Source organism: Ochlerotatus camptorhynchus, unplaced genomic scaffold (genome assembly GCF_037179485.1).
Source record: "Ochlerotatus camptorhynchus isolate MF236.1 unplaced genomic scaffold, CSIRO-AGI_Acam_v1.1 ptg000041l, whole genome shotgun sequence".
NCBI classification, from domain to species: Eukaryota; Metazoa; Arthropoda; class Insecta; order Diptera; family Culicidae; genus Ochlerotatus; species Ochlerotatus camptorhynchus.
Genome location: NW_027040532.1, coordinates 345148 through 360840, shown reverse-complemented (window position 1 = coordinate 360840; position 15693 = coordinate 345148). Strand labels below are relative to the sequence as shown.

The window sequence follows — 15693 nt, the reverse complement described above, 5'->3', positions numbered from 1 at the left end:
TTTTGTAGACCGGATCGGGAATCGAACCCACCTACCACCAGCATGGTCTTGCTTTGTAGCTGCGGCTTTATCGACTGAGCTAATGGATGCCCCAATTTGAGACTCAGAACTTGGGAATAATTTGAAATCTTGAACTTTGACGTATTCCAAAATCTATGGAGAGCCTGGAGCTAGGTAAGTTTATAATTTTATTGAAATATAAGCTGAATTGAGGTACCGCAGGTACCAAAATCCGAGCACTATTAGTATTACTAATAGTCAGAATAGGTGTCGATAAAACGCCCGCACTTAAAATCTATAGATCAACTATTGTAAAACGATATAAAAAGCTTTTATCTAACGGAAAAAGTTTCTGATCAAATGTACAGTGCGGTACACACAAATCGAAACTATTGCACCAAAGTGGGCGCCATACTATGTTGGACAACAAAATGTAGGGCACTACATATTGTAACAATGAAACGTTGCCTCTAATCCTTGAAAAAGGTTTAATATATAACCAAAACCGTCGGATATTGAAGCAATAAACGTTTTTGCTGTTTTTTGAGACTGAATGAGCCCAAAACCGTCCATATAATCAATTACCACAGTCGTCAAACACCCACTGCGAAATTAAGACCAACTGTTTTCTGAATTACTGACTCCATTTTGATAATCTAAGTGTGTTTGAAGAAGTAGTCATCCATATTAAGGTATAATTACCTATTTGATCTAATGGCATTTTATAACAACGTAGTCATGTTTCGAAAAATAGAGGTTCAGATTTTTACTTGTATATAATTAGGCCAAATTCCACTAGGATAAATGCCATTAGACTGATAGGGATTAGTGGTCACTTGGTCTGTTTATTTACTTTACTTATTTGCTGTTCCAACCTCCCTCAGGATTCGACCCGCATTGCAATGTTACGCCAACTTAACGGTGTCCACAGTTAAATTGCATCACTTAGTTGTACTTGCCAAAAATAAGTCTCTCAGCCGATTGTCATGAAGTTTTCAGGGAATTAAATAAGCTTGGTTTAAGCATCTTTATTTCACTCTATTTCTTCACCTAATCCAAATTCCCGAACTTTCTTCTTAATTCCACGTAACTCCGGTGTGTTTGGGGGATTGAGATCCTTCAGCACGAAATTAACCCCATTCGTCTTGTACCACTCCAGAACGTCATTGGAGTAGTGACAAGCGGCTATATTGTGCCAAAAAATTGTAGAAACGTTGTGTGATTTGAGAAACGGGAGCAGTCATTTCTTCAGGCAATCATTTGTGTAGAATTGGCCGTTTACGGTTGTAAAGGCTGACTGAAAGTAAATTGGTACGCACAAAAAGACCTCTAACTCGTGATTCAATAAGTTTAAAATGGTCCATTAATAGTTGCTTTACAGTACTTTTATTAAAACTTCAAATTTTCAGCATTAGATGGCTACATTCATCCAGTTCGAACGAAATCTAGACCTTCCTCTTGATGGAGCCCATCAGTGCCCGCACAGTGGAAACGGACACGGAATCAGCGCATTTCGCACATTTTGCTCGCTTTTGCTGGATGTCCTTGACTGCCCGCCGCTTCGTCGAAGTTGCTGCTTTGAAATTGCTCAGTATTCATTAGCTTGCACAAAATCGATCTTGTAGGCAGCATACCACACCAGAACCACCTTGGAGTAGTGGAAGCTGGCCAAATCGAGCAAAAAGATGACTTTGCCCCTATGCTTGCGGATGAACGGTAATACACGCTTTTTCCGGCATTCTTCGATGTAAACTTGGGATGTCATCCTCGAGGATGTGACGAATGGTTCCGTCTTCAGGCCACAACTGCAAATCGCTTGCCAAACCATGGCGTTCTTCGTGAACTTGTCGGCAAACACAAACTTGAATCTTCCCGGCATATCCCCACTTCCAGTCGCGATACAAAACTTTTGACCGGGAAGCTGCTTAAAAATTTGACGTGTCTTTCGTCATCGATCAAAGTTTTTTTTTAGCCGCAGGCTAGTTCATCTTTTTATCGATCAAAGTGCAGCCCTTGTGTTTGGCCACGGAATTCTGCTTCAGGTGCCGTTTCGGATGTTTACTGGCTTTGTGGGACTTGTATCCTTCCCTGGCAAGGATGTTCTGCACCGTTTGAAAGTTGGCGTTGTACCTTCTGGCCACATCTCGAATCGAAAGACCGGGGTTGGCTTTAACGCACCTCAACACCTTGCTGCGCAGCTTACGATCCCTGGTTTCAGTTTTTTTTCGCAGGTCCGCTGATTCCTTTCCACACTCAGGGTTTCCTTGTAGGTTTTAAGCACTCGACAAACTGTTGTTATCGGCATCTTCAGCACTTTAGTCAGCTTGGAACCGGACCACTCCGTATTTTCCAGGTGTTTGTGCACAATATTTTGTCTCCTTTCGAGTTCCATTTGACGTTATTTCTGAACGTAATCGAGTACTTTGATCAAACTTGCACCAGTTTTCTCTATAGAAGTATAAAAAAAACCATTATCAAAGATTTTAGATTCCCAACACTAGAGGCGTGCTAGCGTGCTTTAGTTGTTACGAAAGGCTTGCTCCGTTTTCCGCATGAACAAATCACCTGCCAAATTATGAATTTCTTGGGGAACTTCGACACTAGCTGTTTCCTCAGAGACTCTGAAAGATCGAACTTGTCTTTCGCATTCACATACTGGTTTCCAGGGATTTTTTTGAATTCCGCTTTTACTTATGTTTCATCGTCCATGATACAGCAGTGGGGTTTTGTCAACATTTGTGTGTACAGCTTACATGCCCGCGTTCCAGCTTTCCAATTCTATCGTTCATTGTCATTTGGTGCTTTCTGCACCTTGAATGAACGTAGTCCTGCTCGTTTCTTGACTTTCTGCATGAAACTTATTGTCAAGTGCAGTTTTTTCGCAACATCCCGCGACGGAATAGTTGGGTTTGCGTTTGACAGCAGCAACCACTCGCTTGTGATCTCCAATGCAGTACGGAGCACTTTTTCTTGTTGGCAAATGGGGGGTGACACACCTAAATCTCAATTCTAGAAGCTCGTAATGAATCTTCGAAACATTTTCTAAAATTTTTCGCATCTACTTGCACCGAGCATTATCTTTCTGCAGGAAATCTTCAGAATCTTCATCAATGTTCTTTCTATTTACTCAGCGTGCGCGCGGGCGACTTTCCTGCATCCTGCAGATATAGTCGCCCCCCTCGGTTGCCTTGATCAACACGCTAACTTCAGCTTACTCACAGGGTGAGTCGATCGTACTCACTTTCGTCCGATGTATCGAGTTGTCAAAAACTGTCAAACTGAGTAAAAGACTCTCAGTCAGCAAAATCCTGGACTTAGAACAAATGACAACCATGTTGGAGGAAACGTCTTAGAAAACGGGCGAATGTTTCACTCAAAACCGGCGGAAATTCCTTCAGGTTAGAAGGAATTGCTTAGGGCAATGGTGTTAAACCTTTTTTCTGCTCCGGTAGAATGAATCCGGAGCAGACAATTTTCATTTCCTTGAATAAAATCAAAACAAAAACTTCCCCACAACTGAAAATATCGTTGAGTGGATTTGAATCAGTATACGTGAGAACGTCGTTTACTCAAAAGTGAGTCAACATAAGGTTACTAGAGTAGAGTAGCCCTCCTTGCCGCTGAGATGAGTACATTCGACTCAATTTTGAGTTGACCATAATAAGCGTGAAGAGAATGATGTCATGTCAAAATTCAAATTCATGTTAGTACCAACAATCAATACGAAACTAACGATTTTAAATTGGCTCACCACTTTAGTAGCCTATTGGTCCCAAGCAAACGATTAACGTACCTTATTCTAGTTGAAATTCTATTACTACACTATGTTTGTTTTGATTCGCTATGAAAGTTTGACAGATAACATCAGGGGTGTGTGGATTCATGCAGAACATGCAGGGGTGAGTGAAATAGCTTGGGACTGCTTGGGACCGTTGTTCTGGTACTGAGTGAGCCAAAAATAATAATGATTTTCTTCGGGACCCAGTGGTCTTAGAGTTACCAACAATCAATACGAAACTAACGATTTTAAATTGGCTCACCACTTTAGTAGCCTATTGGTCCCAAGCAAACGATTAACGTACTCTATTCTAGTTGAAATTCTATTACTACACTATGTTTGTTTTGATTCGCTATGAAAGTTTGACAGATAACATCAGGGATGTGTGGATTCATGCAGAACATGCAGGGGTGAGTGAAATAGCTTGGGACTGCTTGGGACCGTTGTTCTGGTACTGAGTGAGCCAAAAATAATAATGATTTTCTTCGGCACCCAGTGGTCTTAGAGTTACCTCTATGGAGTTACCTCTATGCTAGTACCGTGGACCCTAGACTTATGCAACATTTGAAATTTTCGCTCCACAGTGCTCAAATGGCTCCAAATTGAGCCTGATTAGCCTCCCAAATCTTGAACTCATTTAATGAGAAACTGACTTGGCACAAACCAGTTGAAGTTTATATGGAAATTACTATGGGAAAACAAAATTTTTTGTTCCTTGTCTTCTAGCCTTTTAACATATTGTACTATTAACAAATTCTATTGCTATTCTTATAGGAATTTTTATTAGCTACAACTTTGCAGAAAATCGTTTTTCAGCCAAGCGTCAAATTTAATAGTTATTAATTGTTTAAGAGATTGATAATCTTATGGCAAGATTAAGCAACTGTATTGTGGGCAACACTGTATTCTGCAGTGTGACATAGTAGCCATGATTTTTGTCCTCTATTCTACGCACTATAAACACCAATGTTGCCTGCTGAACAGTTGATTGAGCATAATCATAAGATATCAGTGACTTGAATCATTAATCATTTTTGTTCCTTACATTTGATCGAAAAGTGGTCTTCAACAAAGTTGTACCAGAGAAAATTCTCAACAAGCTCTGCTATCATTTTCTAAAGTAAAGTGAACCCGTGAATTTTGAGATAGATATGAACCAAAACTATGGTTTCTTCATAGTAATTCCCATATAAAGTTCAAATGATTTGTGCCAAGTCAGTTTCTCATTAAATGAGTTTAAATTTTGGAAGGCTAATCAGGGCCCAATTTGGAACTGTTTGAGCACTGTGGACCGAAAATTTCAAATTTTGCATCAGTCTAGTGGACCCAATATCAGTTATACTGAACCAAAACATCAGCCTTTGATTGAAGGATTATTGCTTCGCCCAAGCCCTATTACCATAGAGGTAACTCTAAGACCAGAAGGTCCCGAAGAAACGAGCTAACCTTTTTGGCTCAGCTCTGGTACTATATTCGGTCCCAAGCTAATCGATTCACCCCTCTAAACATAGGAAAATCCACTAACCCCTCATTTTATCTGTCAAACTTTCATAGCGAATCAAAACAAACATAGTGTAGTACTGGAATTAATACTAGAATGGGGTACGTTAGTCGATTTGCTTGGGACCAATAGGCTAGTCAAGTAGTGAGCCAATTTAAAATCGTTAGTTTCGTATTGATTGTTGCTATTACTATTATCAAATGATTTTGAGATAATCATCATTCGGTTCATCATCTGTTAAAACCACAACAACTAGGATGTTTGACACTCTAATCTAGGATGATTTTAGTTCAATGTGAATGTGCCCGGCCTAGCTCGGGATTCAATATTAGTTTGAGTTTATGCGCCGATTCAAAAAAGCACGCTATATTTTTCTGTTTCTTACAGAGGGGGGGGGGTCTCTAACCATCCTAAAAACCTTTCCCGGCCCTAAACACATCTGCATACAAATTTCCACGCCGATCGCTTCAGTAGTTCCGAGTCTATAAGGGTCAGACAGGCAGACAGAAATTCATTTTTATATATACATATAAGTAGAGTCGATCTTACAGTCCCAACGCCTATGTACCTCGAGCTAAGTAGTTCCTACGAAGGTGTAAACAACGCCGACAGCATCTTTCAACTGGAGTAAGCATTGGATGTGATTCCTGTTCGCGATCGGCTTCGATCTAGTTGCGCACTCCGCTCCGCTCCTGAAGGCCGTGGTCTCCGTCGGAATCGGTGATCCTGATTACCGAACGCCGATGCAGTGCCTCTAGAAAATTGTCCATGATACCTTCCCGCGACCGAACGGCATCGCTGTAGAGCAACTTTCGTTGCTACCGTTCCTGCATCTCCTGCTGGGAACGTCCCTTGGCCTCGGCGTCTTTACGAAAGCGCTTCAGAAAACTTCTTTTGTCCGCAATTATGTGACGAGCAATCAGCTGCACTGCACTGTGGTGTAATTATCTGGATTTGAAACCATATTAATTAATTTAAGTATATACACCGAAGCATAAACTAATCTAAAACTTACCCATCATTTAAGGTAATAGTCTATAGAAACTCAACATTCAATTTGAAAAATAAAAGTTACGTACTCTTCAACATGTCTGCCAGATACTTCGCTGTCATTTTTTCATACATCAACAGTTCATTAGGAAAATGAACTATTATCGTTATGGGGCTTCGATGATACATTTATCTCTCAGATTTTAAAATTATGTTCGTTTGGTTTGGTACATTCCAGAAGCAAACTTTAATTCATATAAGTTTCATGTTCATTAGCATCTACTTTAAGTATGGGTTTCACTTTATGCTAAGCATCCTTTTCATTTGTTGCTGGTTTCATTCAATAACAAGAAATTGGCATTTGTTAATACACCGTATAACGAATCATTCGAAAAATGGCAGGTCTTTTCTTACAGTGTAGTTTCTTCTTCTGCTTCTTCTTCGCATTTCAAGCTTATTGCTTATGGTATATTAGCTTATTACGTGTTCTCAACTTAGTGTTCTATCTAGATGCACTTCCACAGTTATTAATTAATTGCCTGCTACCATTTTTGCATCAGTATAATTGTGTGGCAAGTACAATCATATTCAATCCACAGGGAGTCGAGAAATTTTCCAACCCGAAAAATTCCTAGACCGGACCGGGAAGCGAACACAGTCACCTCCAGCATGGTCATGCTTTGTAGCTGCGCCTTTACCGACTGAGTGTACAGTGTAGTTTAGTTAGTACTAAGTAGTTTCAACTAGCCAAATTTAAAAAAAAAATCGATTTTTTTTTAAATTGATTTAGATTAAAAAAATACCAACATTTTTTTCATATTGCCTTTGAGGCATGCATGATTGAAAAAAAGAGCAGTAGAGGGATAAATTGAACTACATTTGTTTATACGATTCACTCAAACATAATACGTGATTTTTGAAAGTACTTGACAAGGCTACTTTTATTCGCTTCATTTCTCTTATATTCGTTCATCGTGTGCGACGGTACTCGAAGCATCGGTATCTCAGCAAAACTCTTGAATGATGTGGATGCCCACATAAAAGCAAATTGTAAAGAATGCTCGGTGAGTGAGGAGTGTGAGTGCCGATGCACCACTCAAACCTGCCTGCTCTACTTCTCTTCGTCGTTCGCATCGCGAGCGGTGGGAGCGTTCTTCGTATGCTTTAGCCTTCATGAAGATGCGAATGGTTTTTCGCATCAACGCGATGCTCATGCTTTGATCCTCACGAAGAATATTTGAATATGCTCTAATGATCATCATCGCAGGAAGCGTATTGGCGCTGACAACGTCTCTCCGTCGGCATGCTATTTTTTCTCTAACGATGTTTCTCATTAATGTTTGTGTAAATGAAACAAAAAATATTCCCTTTTGCACTAGCTCACGTAAGCCCACTATCAAAATCAAGACACTCGTCATCACAAGCGACCACACAAAGCCTCGTTCATGAACGATAATAGCAATGATGCTCTTCATGAAGAGGATCAATCCGGGTGTATTCTTCTACGAGTGGCATCGCTCGCGAAGAACGATTGTTGCTGGAAATTTGAGAGTGAGTGACCCATGCTCAATGGGTGCATGTGTTCACTCAGTGAATAAAGGGAAGGGTGGGAGAAACAAAATAACACAAATTGCATCGTCAATATAAGCGATCGCACACGATGGGAAAATAATTCGATCATCGCTTCAGTGCGATAATCAATAACCTTGAGTATAGCAAAGGTGTTACCAACAGAAGGCCACCCAAAATGCATTAGGGGCCAATTTATTCACCTTAACTTAAGCCTTAAACCAGGTTTAATCAAATGAAATTTAAGATTTAAGGAGAGGTGAAAAAGACGACCCCAACAGAATATATTTTCAGAATTTCGATTTTTTTTAAGTTCTTCTAGAATATTGATAAATTTACAAGCTTTATCCAATGAATACGGGGGGTATGCAAGGTGTTTTTGTAGATATGCTACTCCTCGCTAGAGTTGACGTTTAGCGTATTTTTTTTTACCAAAACAATCACTCCAAAAATCAGTCCAATTTTTTAATTACTTGTTTAACAACAAATTGATTATTTTGTTTTCGCTGGGCTGTCATTTTTCCACCAATGAGAGTTCAGAACATTTTTAAAAAGATGGGTGATGATCATTTGAAGAAGTTAATGCTTACTTGGCATGATATAACCGATTACAAATATTTTACTTTTCGGTCACTAGATGAATGTGAAACGTCATTATGAATATAAGGGTCGTTCATAAATAATGAGAAAATTTGAAATCAAAATCACAAATAACGACCCCACGATAAATGAAAAAATCACGAATGCTGACCGGTCGGATGAACCTTGAAGACTCTTATTCTGAGGCTTGCAATTTATGATTCTGAGGCTTTGATAATTTTTCCGACAATCAGTACAACCCTGCCCAGTCACATTTGATTTGATGACAGAACACAATTCTAGCAGAAACCGGCAGCAATTGTTGAAACCGCACCCTTTTCGGATGTCCCGGTTCTATCGTTTCTATCCTGTAGGTCCTTCAAATTTCCCGCTTGCTTGCTGGCCATTTAACAAAACATGTGGCCTGTCCTGGTTTCTGGCGGTACATCGATGGCTGTTCTGTCGCCCTCCTGCATGATGTGGACATTCCGACAAACGACAACTTTAGGGTCCACAATCCACATATATTGGAACAGAAAAAAAGTCGTCCTGTCGCCATTGTGAACAATTGCGTGAAATAGAAATAATAGTCAGACAGACCAACCGAACGTAAGCCTAAAACTAGCAGTCATATGCTCTCTCTCCCTCTTTCTGTCCAGTGTCGTCCACGCATATGCACATACCACCTACAGCATGCATGCATGCATATGGCCCTGGAATGCTTGGTGAGGATTTTTGGTGGATAAGCAAACAACAAACAAACACAAAATCCAGAGTTGATTGCAACGGAGTGAAACAGAGGTCCTGCAAGCAGGCAAGTTTGACCAAGTCTGGTTTCCTAAAAGCTCTGAAAACACCACTCGACTGAACGCCAAATTTATCTACAGCATAGAGGAAAAATAGACAGCCGAAAAAGAAGCGCGCTCCGTTGATTTATTGTGAATAAAATATAGAGAAAATAAAATCGGATGGGAATAAAAATGTTAATAAAAGCAGTTTTAGAAGCGCTCCGAAACTGTGCCGGGATATGGATTCGGTTAGCCTAGATTCTTGTGTACATAGTGCTGCAGCAGCCGATGAGGGATTCGGTATTTTTTCTTCTTTCCATCATGGTTTTTATACGGTACGCGCTGTTCTAATCTATTTTACATGAACATGGCGTGGCTCTAAAACTATAAAACGGCGACAAATGGAATAGGGTATAGAAGCCCATCAAAAGGGGTTGGTCTGATTGGTGATGGGAATGTTATATGGAAATTTCGCGAGCGGCGGAGGCTGCTTCGTTCATGATGTGTGATATATTCATGAATAGTAAACTTAACATAGCTTTCGTTTTATTTACGTTTTATGATGTGCTTGGGCGGTATGGGAGCATGGAGGGGAGGTGTGAGTGCAGTGTAAATATGAAGTATCGGATGTGAAAAATAGTTCAGAGATATGTAAGTAACGTAAATTTTTGATGGCGAAAGAACAAGTTAACGCAATCACGTTTAATGGAATTTTCTGAAAATTCACCATTTATTATTGATACGATCAAATGCAGTCACAGGTCTTTTTTGTGAATTAGAAGAATTGTATAAAACGTATGTTATGGTAACCTAATTTTTGCCTGACTTCTGTCTACACACTAATTTTTATACGTGACGAAATTAAACTTTGACGTAAAGGACGAAAATATCAGCGATCGACAAATAAGGTTCACCGGGGCAAATTGAAACGCACGGGGAAGTTGAAACGGTACGTGTATCTCTTAGCGGAAGTGAATATTCACTGTAATCATTTTTGAGAAGTATTGTGTAGTACCGCAAACTACTAAATTAGAAATAATCATCACCATTTCAACTTCCCCATGCCTTCAACTTGTCCCGGTGCACCTTATGTAGCTCGGGAAAAATAACGTTTGCTCCTTTAGGTGGACTGAAATTTGACGTGTTTTAAGCTTAAGTTTTTTTTTGTCCTAGCCCAAGTAACATTTTAAGTTTTGAAGTAATGAAGTAATGAAGTAATGAAGTAACATTTCAAGTTTTATCGAGGGTTTCAAGCATTCTACAACTTTAAATCATGATCTACTGTACCTTACCTAAAACCGTAATTATTACTTGGGAGGTGATACTCGAATAAATCAATTCGGTAGAACAATTTTGCATACAAAACCAATTTTCTCTCTCTAATATTTCATGTAGGGTAGAGAACTACTTCGGCCTAATCGCCCATTTTGGGCCTATCGAGCAGAAAACTTCAAATAAATCCATGATTTGAGAGTTAACACGTCAATTATGCGTTTGGAACAATACTTTAGTTAATAAGCTACGGAACGAAGTCAATGAGAACGCGTGATATGAAGGTTTGCACCCATTATTCCCAATAAGAAAAGAAGCGCTCCGACCTAATCAATTTTTCTTCATCCGATAGGCCGAAGTGAATCCATTGGAGTTTCAATGGCGTTTGAACACCGACAAACCGACATGACAACGGCGCCGGTGGTGTAGTGGTAAGCGTGATTACCTCTCACCCCAGCAGGCTTGGGTTCAATACCAGTAGGCGCCACTGGCATGTTCTGAGGCATAACATCTCTGATCACGCCTTCCTTCGGATGGGAAGTAAAGCCGTTGGTCCCCGGTTCATGAGTTGATGGGTCGATAGGTAGGGTCCAGGTGTGGGAGCTGCCTTCCTGGCACGTCGGTAGCATTGGTGCTCAGCACGGAAAACAAGATCGACGGAAAAAACAAACCAAAGGAAAAAAAAAAAACCGACATGACGCTTAATTCTGACTTATTCCCGAAAATCGTTAACGGCCGATTTAAATGTGCAGTAATCCAAACTGTCAAAACCATAGAATTTTTTGATCTAGATAAAAATAATTTGTCCAGAATAGATCAGACGCGAACCAATTCATAACTTTTGGATTCCTGGCTTAGCTAAATATTTGACAGTATCTCAACGATTGGTTTCTCTTTATCAAATCTTACAGTACATACGGAAAGGCAAATAAATTTGGAAGCCATCAGTAATAATAACATTCCGTTTGGTGCTAAGCTGCGCTAGATTAAGAAAGCCTAAGTGCGGTTTGTGCTTAATAGGCCGGAAATGGGGTAGTTAACCCTACTATATTAGATTTTAATAAGTAATTTAGGGTATCCCCTGAAAACCCGTTTTTTAACTTAGTTTTTATACATTAATTTTTTAAGGATTTGTTTCAGGAATTTGTATAACTTTTGATAAGGAACATTTTTGCATGCTGTAATCTTTTTATTGAAAAATTACGCCAAGCCGTAAAAAGTGAATAAAATGAGTTCAACATTAAAATATAGGTTTTAGGGTGAGCATTTTGAATATTGTTTGAATTTTTCTAATTAGCGAAGGCTTACATTTCTACATCGAAATCATTTTATATGGACTTTTCTTAAGGTTATATTTACTTTGATGCATTTTTAAAAATTCAAAAGCAGTTTTTTTCGACGCATTATTTTAGATTGCAAAAAGCTCGCGTGATTTTGTGTAAAATATCAAAAGGAATCGAATAGTGCGAACTTTTTGCAATCTGAAATAATGCGTCTGAAAAAAAAACCGCTTTTGAAATTTTCCAAAAAGCATCAAAGTAAATTGAACCTTAACTGCTACAGAAAAAAAAATTAGAAATAAGGTGTTAACAGGTCATATTGACCCGGATTTTTAACTTTATTTTGATAAGGTTTTTGTAATGAAATCTAATGGTTTTATAGTCAGGGTTGGAAATTATCCACGGCCCATCCCACTTGAAAAAAAATTGTATGGATAGGGAAAATGGCTCTAATGTTGGCCTATGGATCTAAGATTGGGCCCATCGCTAAAAATCTGCTCTTTATCAATTGTATCTAGATGAACGCGTCATTGGGACGGTACTAATGGATATTTTTGGTTGCTATTGGAAATTTAGTCGATTGCTGAATTTATGTAGGGACACTTAGGCTGACATTACATACATTTCCCCTAATTGTCTACGCAGGGGATCGATCACCTTGACAACCAGCGATGTCGAATGAGAGACGGTAACTAGAACGAATGACGGAAATTATTTATATATAACACCTCCCCCCTCCTCCTCCTCTTCCTCCTCACCTATAATAGCAACCTGAACATGAGCTTTGACTATCACTTTTTTTTCCGAAAAATAACAATCAACAAACTACTACAATTAAGTAAAATTAATTCCCCTTGCTTGTCCAGAAAAACATTGCTCACCCAGGCATGTCTACATTTTGATGATATTGTGTTTGTGATTCATCAACAACTGACTAAAAGGTAGTAGTAAAATTATGTTTATTTCTGTTGATAATGATAGTACATTGATTTTACCATTTTAATTGATTAGCCTACCTGGCTCGGCCTCTTTGTTTAATTTGATATTCTAATTTAATATTTGCGTTTTTCAAGTAGTTTACAGAATACCCCTTTGGGGGTGTGACAATCTACCTAACTACGAGTATAAATTAACCTAACGTGCTAGATCACGTATGATCTGATTATTTGATCTCAGACAGGTGTTTCCAGGATGAATACTCTCCGTTGAATTCCAGCCAGGAGGTAGATCTCACAATTTCTAGTCCGTGGGGGACTGTTTAGGACCATCCTAAGGATCTTGCTCTGGATCCTTTGGAGTTTGAGGTAATGGCATTTGGCGCAACTCTTCCAGATTGGCATCCCGTATTCTATTACGGGAAGGATGATTTGTTTGTAGACAGCAAGCTTATTTTGCAGGGATAGAGTAGACTTCCTGTTGATGAGTGGATACAGTGATCTTATCAATATGTTTCACTTGGTTTTGTCAACGTGCTCCCTGAAAATCAGCTTGCTGTCTAGTGTTAGCCCGAGGTACACGACCTCTTTCGACCATTCCACCACTGTGCCGTTCAGGCAGATCTTGTTATTTTCCGACGGAACAAGTCTGGGAGATTTTGAGTGTGGAAAGATGATGACCTGGGTCTTTGCCGCGTTGATACGGATCTTCCAGCTGTTGAAATATTCAGACAGGACGTCCAGGCCTCTCTGAAGTTTGGCAGTCAGAGCTTTGATGACCCTACCCTTGAAGACGATGGATGTGTCATCTGCGAACAGAGACAACGATCCACCATCAGGGAGAGCCGGCATATCGGGTGAACGGGTTGAATAGAATGGGGCCAAGGATGCTTCCTTGTGGAAACTCAGCACCGATGTTGAAAGCATCTGATGTGATGCCATTCAGAGAGACTCGGAATGTCCTGTTCGATAGATAGTTATTAGTTATCTTCACCAGGAAGATTGGAAGACCATACTGCTGCAATTTGAACACCAAGCCATCATGCCAGATATTGTCGAACGCTTTTTCAACGTCCAACAACGCCATGGCAGATGTTTTCGAAACAGACTTGTTCCGTCTGAGAATGTTTGTCACTCGAGTCAGCTGGTGGACGGTCGAACGACCTTTCCGAAAACCAAACTGTTCCTCGAGTAAGATGTTGTTTTGTTCGGCAGATGTTAGGAGCCGGTGGTAGACTGCTCCTTTGAACAGTTTTGATAACCCTGAGAGAAGGCTGATTGGTCGATAACTTGAAGGAGAGGACGGATCCTTCCGAGGTTTCCGGATGGGTATGACTTTAGCTGACTTCCAGCACGAGGGTAAGTAGCCAAGTCGGAGGCACAGATTAAAAATCAGTGCCAGATGGTTGTAGAATCTGGAGCTCAAGTGTTTCAGTTCTAGATTCAGGATGTTGTCGAAACCTGGGGCCTTCATATTTTTAGATGATTTGATATAGGCCAACAGTTAGTCAGCCGTAATTTCGGATTCCTCGGAAAAAAATATTGGGAATCTGATGGAGGTTGGTTGCTTCGTGAGGGCTGACGATGTTTTGTCCGAGAATGGGAGCTGACGAAGTGTTGACCTATCGCGGCTGCCTCCTCTTCAGGAGTTACCAGATGAACCAGTGGGTCGCCGTAACGATCCAGTGGGGTCAGTGGTGGAATGGGCCTTGGCTTATTTTTAAGAATTTTGGTTAGTTTCCAAAAGGGCTTTGCACAATCTGGGAGAGAGTGGATCCTGTTAGCAAAGTCCTGATTTCTGGATGGCTTTAATGGTTTTTGTTAAACGATTACAGTGGGTCTTAAGTACAGGCAGTCCAGAGCGTTGGTACTGTCTTCGGATGGTGTTACGGAGTCTTATAAGGTCTTTGGTAGATCTGACAAGGTTCAGAGTATTACTCACCTGTCTGGATACTGGCACGTGTTGCTCCCTGGCCCGAGAAATCGCTTCATCGATGGTCGTTTCCGGGCGGACGTCATAGTCGATACTGGTGTCAATGCAGTGTTGGAACTGTGACCATTCTATCCGATGGTAGTTTCGCCGTGGTACTTGGAACTTGTTGATTGAGGAATCCACTTCAGCTACCACCGGATAGTGATCCGAGCTACACGACAGGTTGCGAAATGTTGTTACCCATGTTGCTGATGTAGATATCGATGGTGGCGTGAGCACCGGACCTACTCCTACCGGGTGGGAGTGTCCGGACTCCAGATGTTGTATTGCGCTTCCTGCAGATGGTTGTTCAGGATGGTGCCGTTTTGATTGCGCCGACTGTTGCCCCCAGCTTAATGTTTGGCATTCAGGTCGCCAGTGATGATGTATTTTTGCCGCCGCCGAGTCAGCTTGATGATGTCTCGTCAAAGGTTCGCTGCTGACCTATCCCTGTTGTTGACTTGTTTGGGGCAGTAAGCCGCAATGATGGTGATGGGGCCAAGAGATATGCCAACTTCAACCCCGATGGCTTCGATAATTTTGAGTTGAAAGTACGGCAGCAGGTGGCAGTTGATGTTACGCCTCATAGCAACGGCTACTCCCCCTCCTCTTGCACTGGTTCTGTCGAGTCTCAAGAGCCAAAAGTCCGATAGGTAGATGTTGACTTCCGGCCTTAGATGGGTTTCGGTGATGTCGGCAATGTGGATCTCCTTGGCGTTAAGGAAGTCAAGTAGTTCGATATGCTTGTTCTTCAGCGAACAAGCGTTCCAATTTGCAATCTTTATAACTTCACGGCCCTTTTTTAGTGAAATGGAACAGAGCAGCATGAAGCTGTTCAGATCTGGTCTTGCAGGTGCGCAGGACGATGATGACCTCTACCACACCTAGGAATAAATCATATAATGATTTCCGTTATTTGGCCATGAAATAAATGTTGTTTTCATAAAGTAAAAGCTTTCCTCGTAATGTTAATTTTTGTTGGCTAGATTCTTCAGGATCTCAATCTCTCATGGGATTTCAGTCTGCTGA

General features: G+C 40.6%; 1 protein-coding gene across 1 annotated transcript in view; it reads left to right on the top strand.

Moving 5' to 3' along the window:
- LOC135713688 (uncharacterized) overlaps window positions 1-15693 on the top strand; it is a 145180-nt gene that overhangs the window by 27031 nt on the left and 102456 nt on the right. The gene's annotated exons all lie outside the window — the stretch shown is intronic.